The sequence below is a fragment of the Salmo salar genome, chromosome 23, assembly GCF_965601325.2.
Source record: "Salmo salar chromosome 23, fSalSal1, whole genome shotgun sequence".
Lineage (NCBI taxonomy): Eukaryota > Metazoa > Chordata > Actinopteri > Salmoniformes > Salmonidae > Salmo > Salmo salar.
This window is the reverse complement of record NC_138313.1, coordinates 53,517,233-53,528,086: the sequence shown is the minus strand read 5'-3', so window position 1 is coordinate 53,528,086 and position 10,854 is coordinate 53,517,233.

Here is a 10,854-nt window from a genome sequence, read left to right as displayed (position 1 = left end):
CGGGAGAGAGAGAGTAGACCAAGGCACAGCGGAGTTAGTGTTCATCATGATTTTAATGGACGAAAGAACACTATACACAAAAACGAGAAAACTGACAGCCAAACAGTACAAAAGCAAAGCAAAGTAAACACAGCTCTTGCAGCACTGGAAAAATTCAATTGCGGCCTCCATTTGAGTCCGTCGAGCCAGCTAAGCTAGCTGGGCTTTCATATCTCTCCCCCTATGTGGAATCTGGCAGGATCCCGGGACAGACAGCAGCGCTCACAGCAATTTTGTCCCTGGGTGATGACACAGCTTTGAGGGTTTGTCCCTGGGTGATGACACAGCTTTGAGGGTTTGGCCCTGGGTGATGACACAGCTTTGAGGGGTTTGTCCCTGGGTGATGACACAGCTTTGAAGGGTTTGCCCCTGGGTGATGACACAGCTTTGAAGGGTTTGCCCCTGGGTGATGACACGGCTTTGAAGGGTTTGTCCCTGGGTGATGACACGGCTTTGAAGGGTTTGTCCCTGGGTGATGACACAGCTTTGAAGGGTCACAGCTTTGAAGGTTTCATTCAAATCGAATCAGAACTGTCTGAGATATCACGCGTGATGAACGAAAGTACGAAGGTACTAAAAGGGACAGTTTGAAATGTACAGGGGTGTGGAGGCTGGTTGTCTAACTTTATGTCTTCGCTTTGGGGAGGGTTGAGTCTTTTCTTATTGGTCACAGGGGAGGGTTGAGTCTTTTCTTATTGGTCACAGGGGAGGGTTGAGTCTTTTCTTATTGGTCACAGGGGAGGGTTGAGTCTTTTCTTATTGGTCACAGGGGAGGGTTGAGTCTTTTCTTATTGGTCACAGGGGAGAGTTGAGTCATTTCTTATTGGTCACAGGGGAGGGTTGAGTCATTTCTTATTGGTCACAGGGGGAGGGTTGAGTCATTTCTTATTGGTCACAGGGGAGGGTTGAGTCATTTCTTATTGGTCACAGGGGGAGGGTTGAGTCATTTCTTATTGGTCACAGGGGAGGGTTGAGTCATTTCTTATTGGTCACAGGGGAGGGTTGAGTCATTTCTTATTGGTCACAGGGGAGGGTTGAGTCATTTCTTATTGGTCACAGGGGGAGGGTTGAGTCATTTCTTATTGGTCACAGGGGAGGGTTGAGTCATTTCTTATTGGTCACAGGGGAGTTGAGTCATTTCTTATTGGTCACAGGGGAGGGTTGAGTCATTTCTTATTGGTCACAGGGGAGGGTTGAGTCATTTCTTATTGGTCACAGGGGAGGGTTGAGTCATTTCTTATTGGTCACAGGGGAGGGTTGAGTCATTTCTTATTGGTCACAGGGGAGGGTTGAGTCATTTCTTATTGGTCACAGGGGAGGGTTGAGTCATTTCTTATTGGTCACAGGGGAGGGTTGAGTCATTTCTTATTGGTCACAGGGGAGGGTTGAGTCATTTCTTATTGGTCACAGGGGAGTTGAGTCATTTCTTATTGGTCACAGGGGAGGGTTGAGTCATTTCTTATTGGTCACAGGGGAGGGTTGAGTCATTTCTTATTGGTCACAGGGGAGGGTTGAGTCATTTCTTATTGGTCACAGGGGAGGGTTGAGTCATTTCTTATTGGTCACAGGGGAGGGTTGAGTCATTTCTTATTGGTCACAGGGGAGGGTTGAGTCATTTCTTATTGGTCACAGGGGAGGGTTGAGTCATTTCTTATTGGTCACAGGGGAGGGTTGAGTCATTTCTTATTGGTCACAGGGGAGGGTTGAGTCATTTCTTATTGGTCACAGGGGAGGGTTGAGTCATTTCTTATTGGTCACAGGGGAGGGTTGAGTCATTTCTTATTGGTCACAGGGGAGGGTTGAGTCATTTCTTATTGGTCACAGGGGAGGGTTGAGTCATTTCTTATTGGTCACAGGGGAGGGTTGAGTCATTTCTTATTGGTCACAGGGGAGGGTTGAGTCATTTCTTATTGGTCACAGGGGAGGGTGATGTGTTTGTTTCCTGGTTTACATTTCCTCTTCTGCAGGTTTTACGATATAATTTCTTCCATATAGTCACATGTCCTCATCTGTTTGCATGCTTATCAAGGTACTTTCTGTTTTGGTACTTCCCTTATGCACTATGTACTTTCTGCATGCTCACTATCAAATCAATCCTGCCCTCTATTCATAGTGACAGTAGTTGTAGATGGATCGCTTTTCCACATCTGCAACAGGGTAGACCACTTTCCTGAAGCCTCATGGGAGGAATCTTATTCATATTTGTCATAATTTCATAATTAAAAAACGTTTTTTTTCTTTAAACACTGATGTCAAACGGATTAGTTATCCTGATTTAGCATACTGCAGTAAAATGATAGCTAGCAGTCATACTCATACCACACATCCAATCATTTACATCTGCACCAATATAACTCCACAAGAACATGTAGGAAGAGCTGTTTTTAAGGGGAGAGGTCAGGTGATAGACAGGGGAGAGGTCAGATGATAGGCAGGGGAGAGGTCAGGCAGGGGAGAGGTCAGGTGATAGACAGGGAAGAGGTCAGGTGATAGACAGGGGAGAGGTCAGGCAGGGGAGAGGTCAGATGATAGGCAGGGGAGAGGTCAGGTGATAGACAGGATAGACAGGGGAGAGGTCAGGTGATAGGCAGGGGAGAGGTCAGGCAGGGGAGAGGTCAGGTGATAGACAGGGAAGAGGTCAGGTGATAGACAGGGGAGAGGTCAGGTGATAGACAGGGGAGAGGTCAGGCAGGGGAGAGGTCAGGTGATAGACAGGGGAGAGGTCAGGTGATAGACAGGATAGACAGGGGAGAGGTCAGGTGATAGGCAGGGGAGAGGTCAGGCAGGGGAGAGGTCAGATGATAGACAGGGAAGAGGTCAGGTGATAGACAGGGGAGAGGTCAGGTGATAGACAGGGGAGAGGTCAGGCAGGGGAGAGGTCAGATGATAGACAGGGAAGAGGTCAGGCAGGGGAGAGGTCAGGCAGGGGAGAGGTCAGGTGATAGACAGGGGAGAGGTCAGGCAGGGGAGAGGTCAGGCAGGGGAGAGGTCAGGCAGGGGAGAGGTCAGGCAGGGGAGAGGTCAGGCAGGGGAGAGGTCAGGTGATAGACAGGGAAGAGGTCAGGCAGGGGAGAGGTCAGGCAGGGGAGAGGTCAGGCAGGGGAGAGGTCAGGTGAGAGGTCAGGTGATAGACAGGGGAGAGGTCAGGGGAGAGGTCAGGTGATAGACAGGGGAGAGGTCAGGTGATAGACAGCATAGACAGGGGAGAGGTCAGGCAGGGGAGAGGTCAGGCAGGGGAGAGGTCAGGTGATAGGCAGGGGAGAGGTCAGGTGATAGGCAGGGGAGAGGTCAGGTGATAGGCAGGGGAGAGGTCAGGTGATAGGCAGGGGAGAGGTCAGGTGATAGACAGGGGAGAGGTCAGGTGATAGACAGGGGAGAGGTCAGGCAGGGGAGACGTCAGGTGATAGACAGGGGAGAGGTCAGGTGATAGACAGGGTAAAGGTCGGGGTGATTGACAGGGTAAAGGTCAGGTGATTGACAGGGTAAAGGTCAGGTGATAGGCAGGGTAAAGGTCAGGTGATTGACAGGGTAAAGGTCAGGTGGTAGACAGGGTATAAAGGTTAGATGATAGACAGGGGAGAGGTCAGGTGATAGACAGGGTAAAGGTCAGGTGATAGGCAGGGTAAAGGTCAGGTGATAGGCAGGGTAAAGGTCAGGTGATAGACAGGGGAGAGGTCAGGTGATTGGCAGGGTAAAGGTTAGGTGATAGACAGGGGAGAGGTCAGGTGATAGGCAGGGGAGATATCAGGTGATAGACAGGGTAAAGGTCAGGTGATAGGCAGGGTAAAGGTCAGGTGATAGACAGGGGAGAGGTCAGGTGATTGGCAGGGGAGAGGTCAGGTGATAGGCAGGGTAAAGGTTAGGTGATAGACAGGGGAGAGGTCAGGTGATAGGCAGGGGAGATATCAGGTGATAGACAGGGTAAAGGTCAGGTGATAGGCAGGGTAAAGGTCAGGTGATAGACAGGGGAGAGGTCAGGTGATTGGCAGGGGAGAGGTCAGGTGATAGGCAGGGGAGAGGTCAGGTGATAGGCAGGGGAGATATCAGGTGATTGGCAGGGTAAAGGTCAGGTGATAGGCAGGGTAAAGGTCAGGTGATAGGCAGGGGAGAGGTCAGGTGATAGGCAGGGGAGAGGTCAGGTGATTGGCAGGGGAGAGGTCAGGTGATAGGCAGGGGAGATATCAGGTGATTGGCAGGGTAAAGGTCAGGTGATAGGCAGGGTAAAGGTCAGGTGATAGGCAGGGGAGAGGTCAGGTGATAGGCAGGGGAGAGGTCAGGTGATAGGCAGGGGAGATATCAGGTGATTGGCAGGGTAAAGGTCAGGTGATAGGCAGGGTAAAGGTCAGGTGATAGGCAGGGGAGAGGTCAGGTGATAGGCAGGGGAGAGGTCAGGTGATAGGCAGGGGAGAGGTCAGGTGATAGGCAGGGGAGATATCAGGTGATTGGCAGGGTAAAGGTCAGGTGATAGGCAGGGGAGAGGTCAGGTGATTGACAGGGTAAAGGTCAGGTGATTGGCAGGGTAAAGGTTAGATAATATTGCTCTAATTGAGACTATACATGTGTAATGTACTAGATAACAGATAACCACTCCCCTAAAACTAAACTAATGCAAATAACTGATGAATAATTTAATTCATGTGAAACTATAATTTTTAAACAAATACTTTTGACAAATGGAATGATATCCTTTGCCATTGTAGCAGTTGGGGTTTGGTTAAATCGCGGTGAATCGAATCATTGTGTTGGGTATTGGCACAGAAACATCTTGGTGGAAAATCATTGCATATATTTTAGATAATTAATATATAATTCATGTGGAAAATCTGATTTTCCCCTAGCTGATCATTGTCTGCAGCCGGTAGGGAGAGTGACCTGGTAGGGAGAGTGAGCTGGTAGGGAGAGAGAGCTGGTAGAGAGAGTGAGCTGGTAGAGAGAGAGAGCTGGTAGAGAGAGTGAGCTGGTAGGAATAGTGAGCTGGTAGAGAGAGTGAGCTGGTAGAGAGAGTGAGCTGGTAGAGAGAGTGAGCTGGTAGAGAGAGAGAGCTGGTAGAGAGAGTGAGCTGGTAGGGAGAGAGAGCTGGTAGAGAGAGTGAGCTGGTAGAGAGAGAGAGCTGGTAGAGAGAGTGAGCTGGTAGGGAGAGAGAGCTGGTAGAGAGAGTGAGCTGGTAGGGAGAGAGAGCTGGTAGAGAGAGTGAGCTGGTAGAGAGAGAGAGCTGGTAGAGAGAGTGAGCTGGTAGGAATAGTGAGCTGGTAGAGAGAGTGAGCTGGTAGAGAGAGTGAGCTGGTAGGGAGAGAGAGCTGGTAGAGAGAGTGAGCTGGTAGAGAGAGTGAGCTGGTAGGGAGAGAGAGCTGGTAGAGAGAGTGAGCTGGTAGAGAGAGTGAGCTGGTAGAGAGAGTGAGCTGGTAGAGAGAGTGACCTGGTAGGGAGAGAGAGCTGGTAGGGAGAGAGAGCTGGTAGAGAGAGTGAGCTGGTAGAGAGAGAGAGCTGGTAGAGAGAGTGAGCTGGTAGGAATAGTGAGCTGGTAGAGAGAGTGAGCTGGTAGAGAGAGTGAGCTGGTAGGGAGAGAGAGCTGGTAGAGAGAGTGAGCTGGTAGAGAGAGTGAGCTGGTAGGGAGAGAGAGCTGGTAGAGAGAGTGAGCTGGTAGAGAGAGTGAGCTGGTAGAGAGAGTGAGCTGGTAGAGAGAGAGAGCTGGTAGGGAGAGTGAGCTGGTAGAGAGAGTGACCAGGTAGAGAGAGTGAGCTGGTAGAGAGAGAGAGCTGGTAGAGAGAGTGAGCTGGTAGAGAGAGTGAGCTGGTAGAGAGAGTGACCTGGTACAGAGAGTGAGCTGGTAGAGAGAGTGAGCTGGTAGGGAGAGAGAGCTGGTAGAGAGAGTGAGCTGGTAGAGAGAGAGAGCTGGTAGAGAGAGTGAGCTGGTAGGGAGAGTGAGCTGGTAGAGAGAGTGACCAGGTAGAGAGAGTGAGCTGGTAGAGAGAGAGAGCTGGTAGAGAGAGTGAGCTGGTAGAGAGAGTGAGCTGGTAGGGAGAGAGAGCTGGTAGAGAGAGTGAGCTGGTAGAGAGAGTGAGCTGGTAGAGAGAGAGAGCTGGTAGAGAGAGTGAGCTGGTAGAGAGAGTGAGCTGGTAGAGAGAGTGAGCTGGTAGAGAGAGTGACCTGGTACAGAGAGTGAGCTGGTAGAGAGAGTGAGCTGGTAGGGAGAGAGAGCTGGTAGAGAGAGTGAGCTGGTAGAGAGAGAGAGCTGGTAGAGAGAGTGAGCTGGTAGGGAGAGTGAGCTGGTAGAGAGAGTGACCAGGTAGAGAGAGTGAGCTGGTAGAGAGAGAGAGCTGGTAGAGAGAGTGAGCTGGTAGAGAGAGTGAGCTGGTAGGGAGAGAGAGCTGGTAGAGAGAGTGAGCTGGTAGAGAGAGTGAGCTGGTAGAGAGAGAGAGCTGGTAGAGAGAGTGAGCTGGTAGAGAGAGAGAGCTGGTAGAGAGAGTGAGCTGGTAGGGAGAGTGAGCTGGTAGAGAGAGTGACCAGGTAGAGAGAGTGAGCTGGTAGAGAGAGAGAGCTGGTAGAGAGAGTGAGCTGGTAGAGAGAGTGAGCTGGTAGAGAGAGTGAGCTGGTAGAGAGAGTGACCTGGTACAGAGAGAGAGCTGGTAGAGAGAGTTAGCCGGTATGGAGAGTGAGTTAAGAAAATATTTACTGAATAAACTAAAGTAAAAAATATATAATAATAATATTCAAATCAACCAAAAAGTAACTCAAGAAATGTACATAACAATAACGAGGCTTTATGCAGAGGGTACCGGTACTGAGTCAATGTGGAGGCTATATACAGGGGGTACCGGTACAGAGTCAATGTGGAGGCTATATACAGGGGGTACCAGTACAGAGTCAATGTGGAGGCTATATACAGGGGGTACCGGTACAGAGTCAATGTGGAGGCTATATACAGGGGGTACCGGTACAGAGTCAATGTGGAGGCTATATACAGGGGGTACCGGTACAGAGTCAATGTGGAGGCTATATACAGGGGGTACCGGTACAGAGTCAATGTGGAGGCTATATACAGGGTGCCGGTACTGAGTCAATGTGGAGGCTATATACAGGGGGTACCGGTACAGAGTCAATGTGGAGGCTATATACAGGGGGTACCAGTACAGAGTCAATGTGGAGGCTATATACAGGGGGTACCGGTACAGAGTCAATGTGGAGGCTATATACAGGGGGTACCGGTACAGAGTCAATGTGGAGGCTATATACAGGGGGTACCGGTACAGAGTCAATGTGGAGGCTATATACAGGGGGTACCGGTACAGAGTCAATGTGGAGGCTATATACAGGGGGTACCGGTACAGAGTCAATGTGGAGGCTATATACAGGGGGTACCGGTACAGAGTCAATGTGGAGGCTATATACAGGGGGTACCGGTACAGAGTCAATGTGGAGGCTATATACAGGGGGTACCGGTACAGAGTCAATGTGGAGGCTATATACAGGGGGTACCGGTACAGAGTCAATGTGGAGGCTATATACAGGGGGTACCGGTACAGAGTCAATGTGGAGGCTATATACAGGGGGTACCGGTACAGAGTCAATGTGGAGGCTATATACAGGGGGTACCGGTACAGAGTCAATGTGGAGGCTATATACAGGGGGTACCGGTACAGAGTCAATGTGGAGGCTATATACAGGGGGTACCGGTACAGAGTCAATGTGGAGGCTATAAACAGGGGGTACCGGTACAGAGTCAATGTGGAGGCTATATACAGGGGGTACCGGTACAGAGTCAATGTGGAGGCTTTAAACAGGGGGTACCGGTATAGAGTCAATGTGGAGGCTATATACAGGGGGTACCGGTACAGAGTCAATGTGGAGGCTATATACAGGGGGTACCGGTACAGAGTCAATGTGGAGGCTATATACAGGGTGTTACGGTACAGAGTCAATGTGGAGGCTATATACAGGGGGTACCGGTACAGAGTCAATGTGGAGGCTATATACAGGGGGTACCGGTACAGAGTCAATGTGGAGGCTATATACAGGGGGGTACCGGTACAGAGTCAATGTGGAGGCTATATACAGGGGGGTACCGGTACAGAGTCAATGTGGAGACTATATACAGGGGGTACCGGTACAGAGTCAATGTGGAGGCTATATACAGGGGGTACCGGTACAGAGTCAATGTGGAGGCTATATACAGGGGGTACCGGTACAGAGACAATGTGGAGGCTATATACAGGGGGTACCGGTACAGAGTCAATGTGGAGGCTATATACAGGGGGTACCGGTACAGAGTCAATGTGGAGGCTATATACAGGTGGTACCGGTACAGAGTCAATGTGGAGGCTATATACAGGGTGTTACGGTACAGAGTCAATGTGGAGGCTATATACAGGGTGTTACGGTACAGAGTCAATGTGGAGGCTATATACAGGGGGTACCGGTACAGAGTCAATGTGGAGGCTATATACAGGGGGTACCGGTACAGAGTCAATGTGGAGGCTATATACAGGGGGTACCGGTACAGAGTCAATGTGGAGGCTATATCCAGGGGGTACCGGTACAGAGTCAATGTGGAGGCTATATACAGGGGGTACCGGTACAGAGTCAATGTGGAGGCTATATACAGGGGGGTACCGGTACAGAGTCAATGTGGAGACTATATACAGGGGGTACCGGTACAGAGTCAATGTGGAGGCTATATACAGGGGGTACCGGTACAGAGTCAATGTGGAGGCTATATACAGGGGGTACCGGTACAGAGTCAATGTGGAGGCTATATACAGGGGGTACCGGTACAGAGTCAATGTGGAGGCTATATACAGGGGGTACCGGTACAGAGTCAATGTGGAGGCTATAAACAGGGGGTACTGGTACAGAGTCAATGTGGAGGCTATATACAGGGGGTACCGGTACAGAGTCAATGTGGAGGCTTTAAACAGGGGGTACCGGTATAGAGTCAATGTGGAGGCTATATACAGGGGGTACCGGTACAGAGTCAATGTGGAGGCTATATACAGGGGGTACCGGTACAGAGTCAATGTGGAGGCTATATACAGGGGGTACCGGTACAGAGTCAATGTGCGGGGGTACAGGTTAGTCGAGGCTTAGATAGTAAACAGCGAGTAGCAGCAGTGTAAAAACAAAATGGGGGAGTGTCAATGTAAATGTAAAATTCTACTTTAGGCTGAAACTGCAGTGAAATGTCATTAGTTTAATTGTTAGAGCGTTGGACTAGTAACCGAAAGGTTGCAAGATTAAATCCCTGAGTCTGACAAGGTAAAAATCTGTCGTTCTGCCCCCTGAACAAGGCAGTTAACCCAAATCAAATCAAATCAAATGTATTTATATAGCCCTTCGTACATCAGCTGATATCTCAAAGTGCTGTACAGAAACCCAGCCTAAAACCCCAAACAGCAAGCAATGCATGTGAAAGAAGCACGGTGGCTAGGAAAAACTCCCTAGGAAAAACTCCCTAGAAAGGCCAAAAACCTAGGAAGAAACCTAGAGAGGAACCAGGCTATGAGGGGTGGCCAGTCCTCTTCTGGCTGGGCAGGGTGGATATTACAACAGAACATGGTCGAGATGTTAAAATGTTCATAAATGACCAGCATGGTCAAATAATAATAATCATAGTAGTTGTCGAGGGTGCAACAAGCACGTCCGGTGAACAGGTCAGGGTTCCATAGCCGCAGGCAGAACAGTTGAAACTGGAGCAGCAGCACGGCCAGGTGGACTGGGGACAGCAAGGAGTCATCATACCAGGTAGTCCTGAGGCATGGTCCTAGGGCTCAGGTCCTCCGAGAGAAAGACAGAAAGAGAGAAAGAGAGAATTAGAGAGAGCATATTTAAACCCACTGTTCCCTGGTAGGCCATCATTGAAAATAAGAATTTGTTCTTAACTGACTTTCCAAGTTAAATAAAGGTAAAATAATAAAATAAAAATTACAGTTGGCTACCAACATCTCTTCAGAAAGGAATTTAGGAATGTTTGTTTCCACCTTGTGGTCGGATACTTTACTGTTCTAACTCATTCCCTCTAAAACTACAACTACCATCATCACCAGAATCCCCCAGAGTCCAAGCAGTCATGCGGATGGGAACAGAACCATGCCAGAGAAGAAGAGGCCAAGCGAGAGCGATAACTCGGCCCAAATCCCCCAGAGTCCAAGCAGTCATGCGGATGGGAACAGAACCATGTCAGAGAAGAAGAGGCCAAGCGAGAGCGATAACTCGGCCCAAATTATGTCTTCTCCAGTAGGTGGCGTTTTTGGTTTTTGTTGGTCACCAAGCTAGGAGTTTTTGTATGGAGGTCAATGAGAGAGTGTCGAATTTTGTTAAAAAAAAAAAAAATGTAATGGTTTATTTGCCTACGGGTGGATGATTTGATGGAATAGACGTTTCTTAATGCGTCGGTTGTTACGAGTGTAGTTGATAAAAGTAGAACACGTTGTGTTCACGCATATCTGCCCTCTTATTGGCTAGAATGGTTCCGCTCCGTGAAATCAGCGACATTAAGCGACATTAACGTGACCGTCCAAATCGCCCGGAAAAAAGCTTCAAAATAATAGTCGTCCCTTTTCATGACTACAAGATCCCAAATCGAGGTATAGTTTGCATGTTTCAAGATCCGTTCTATTTCTCTCTATTTCAGAAGAGATTGAGGTTTATTGTCGACTTCTAGCGGTTATTTGTAAATAGGTACTAGGTGGGTAAATGAAATGGAAAATACCATCAGAACATGTCCCAAAAAACGTAATTAACGTTATTAATGAGTTGAAAAGGTAATTAATTATTGAAAGTTTAATATTCCTCATTAAATCATATCTGGAATAATATTTT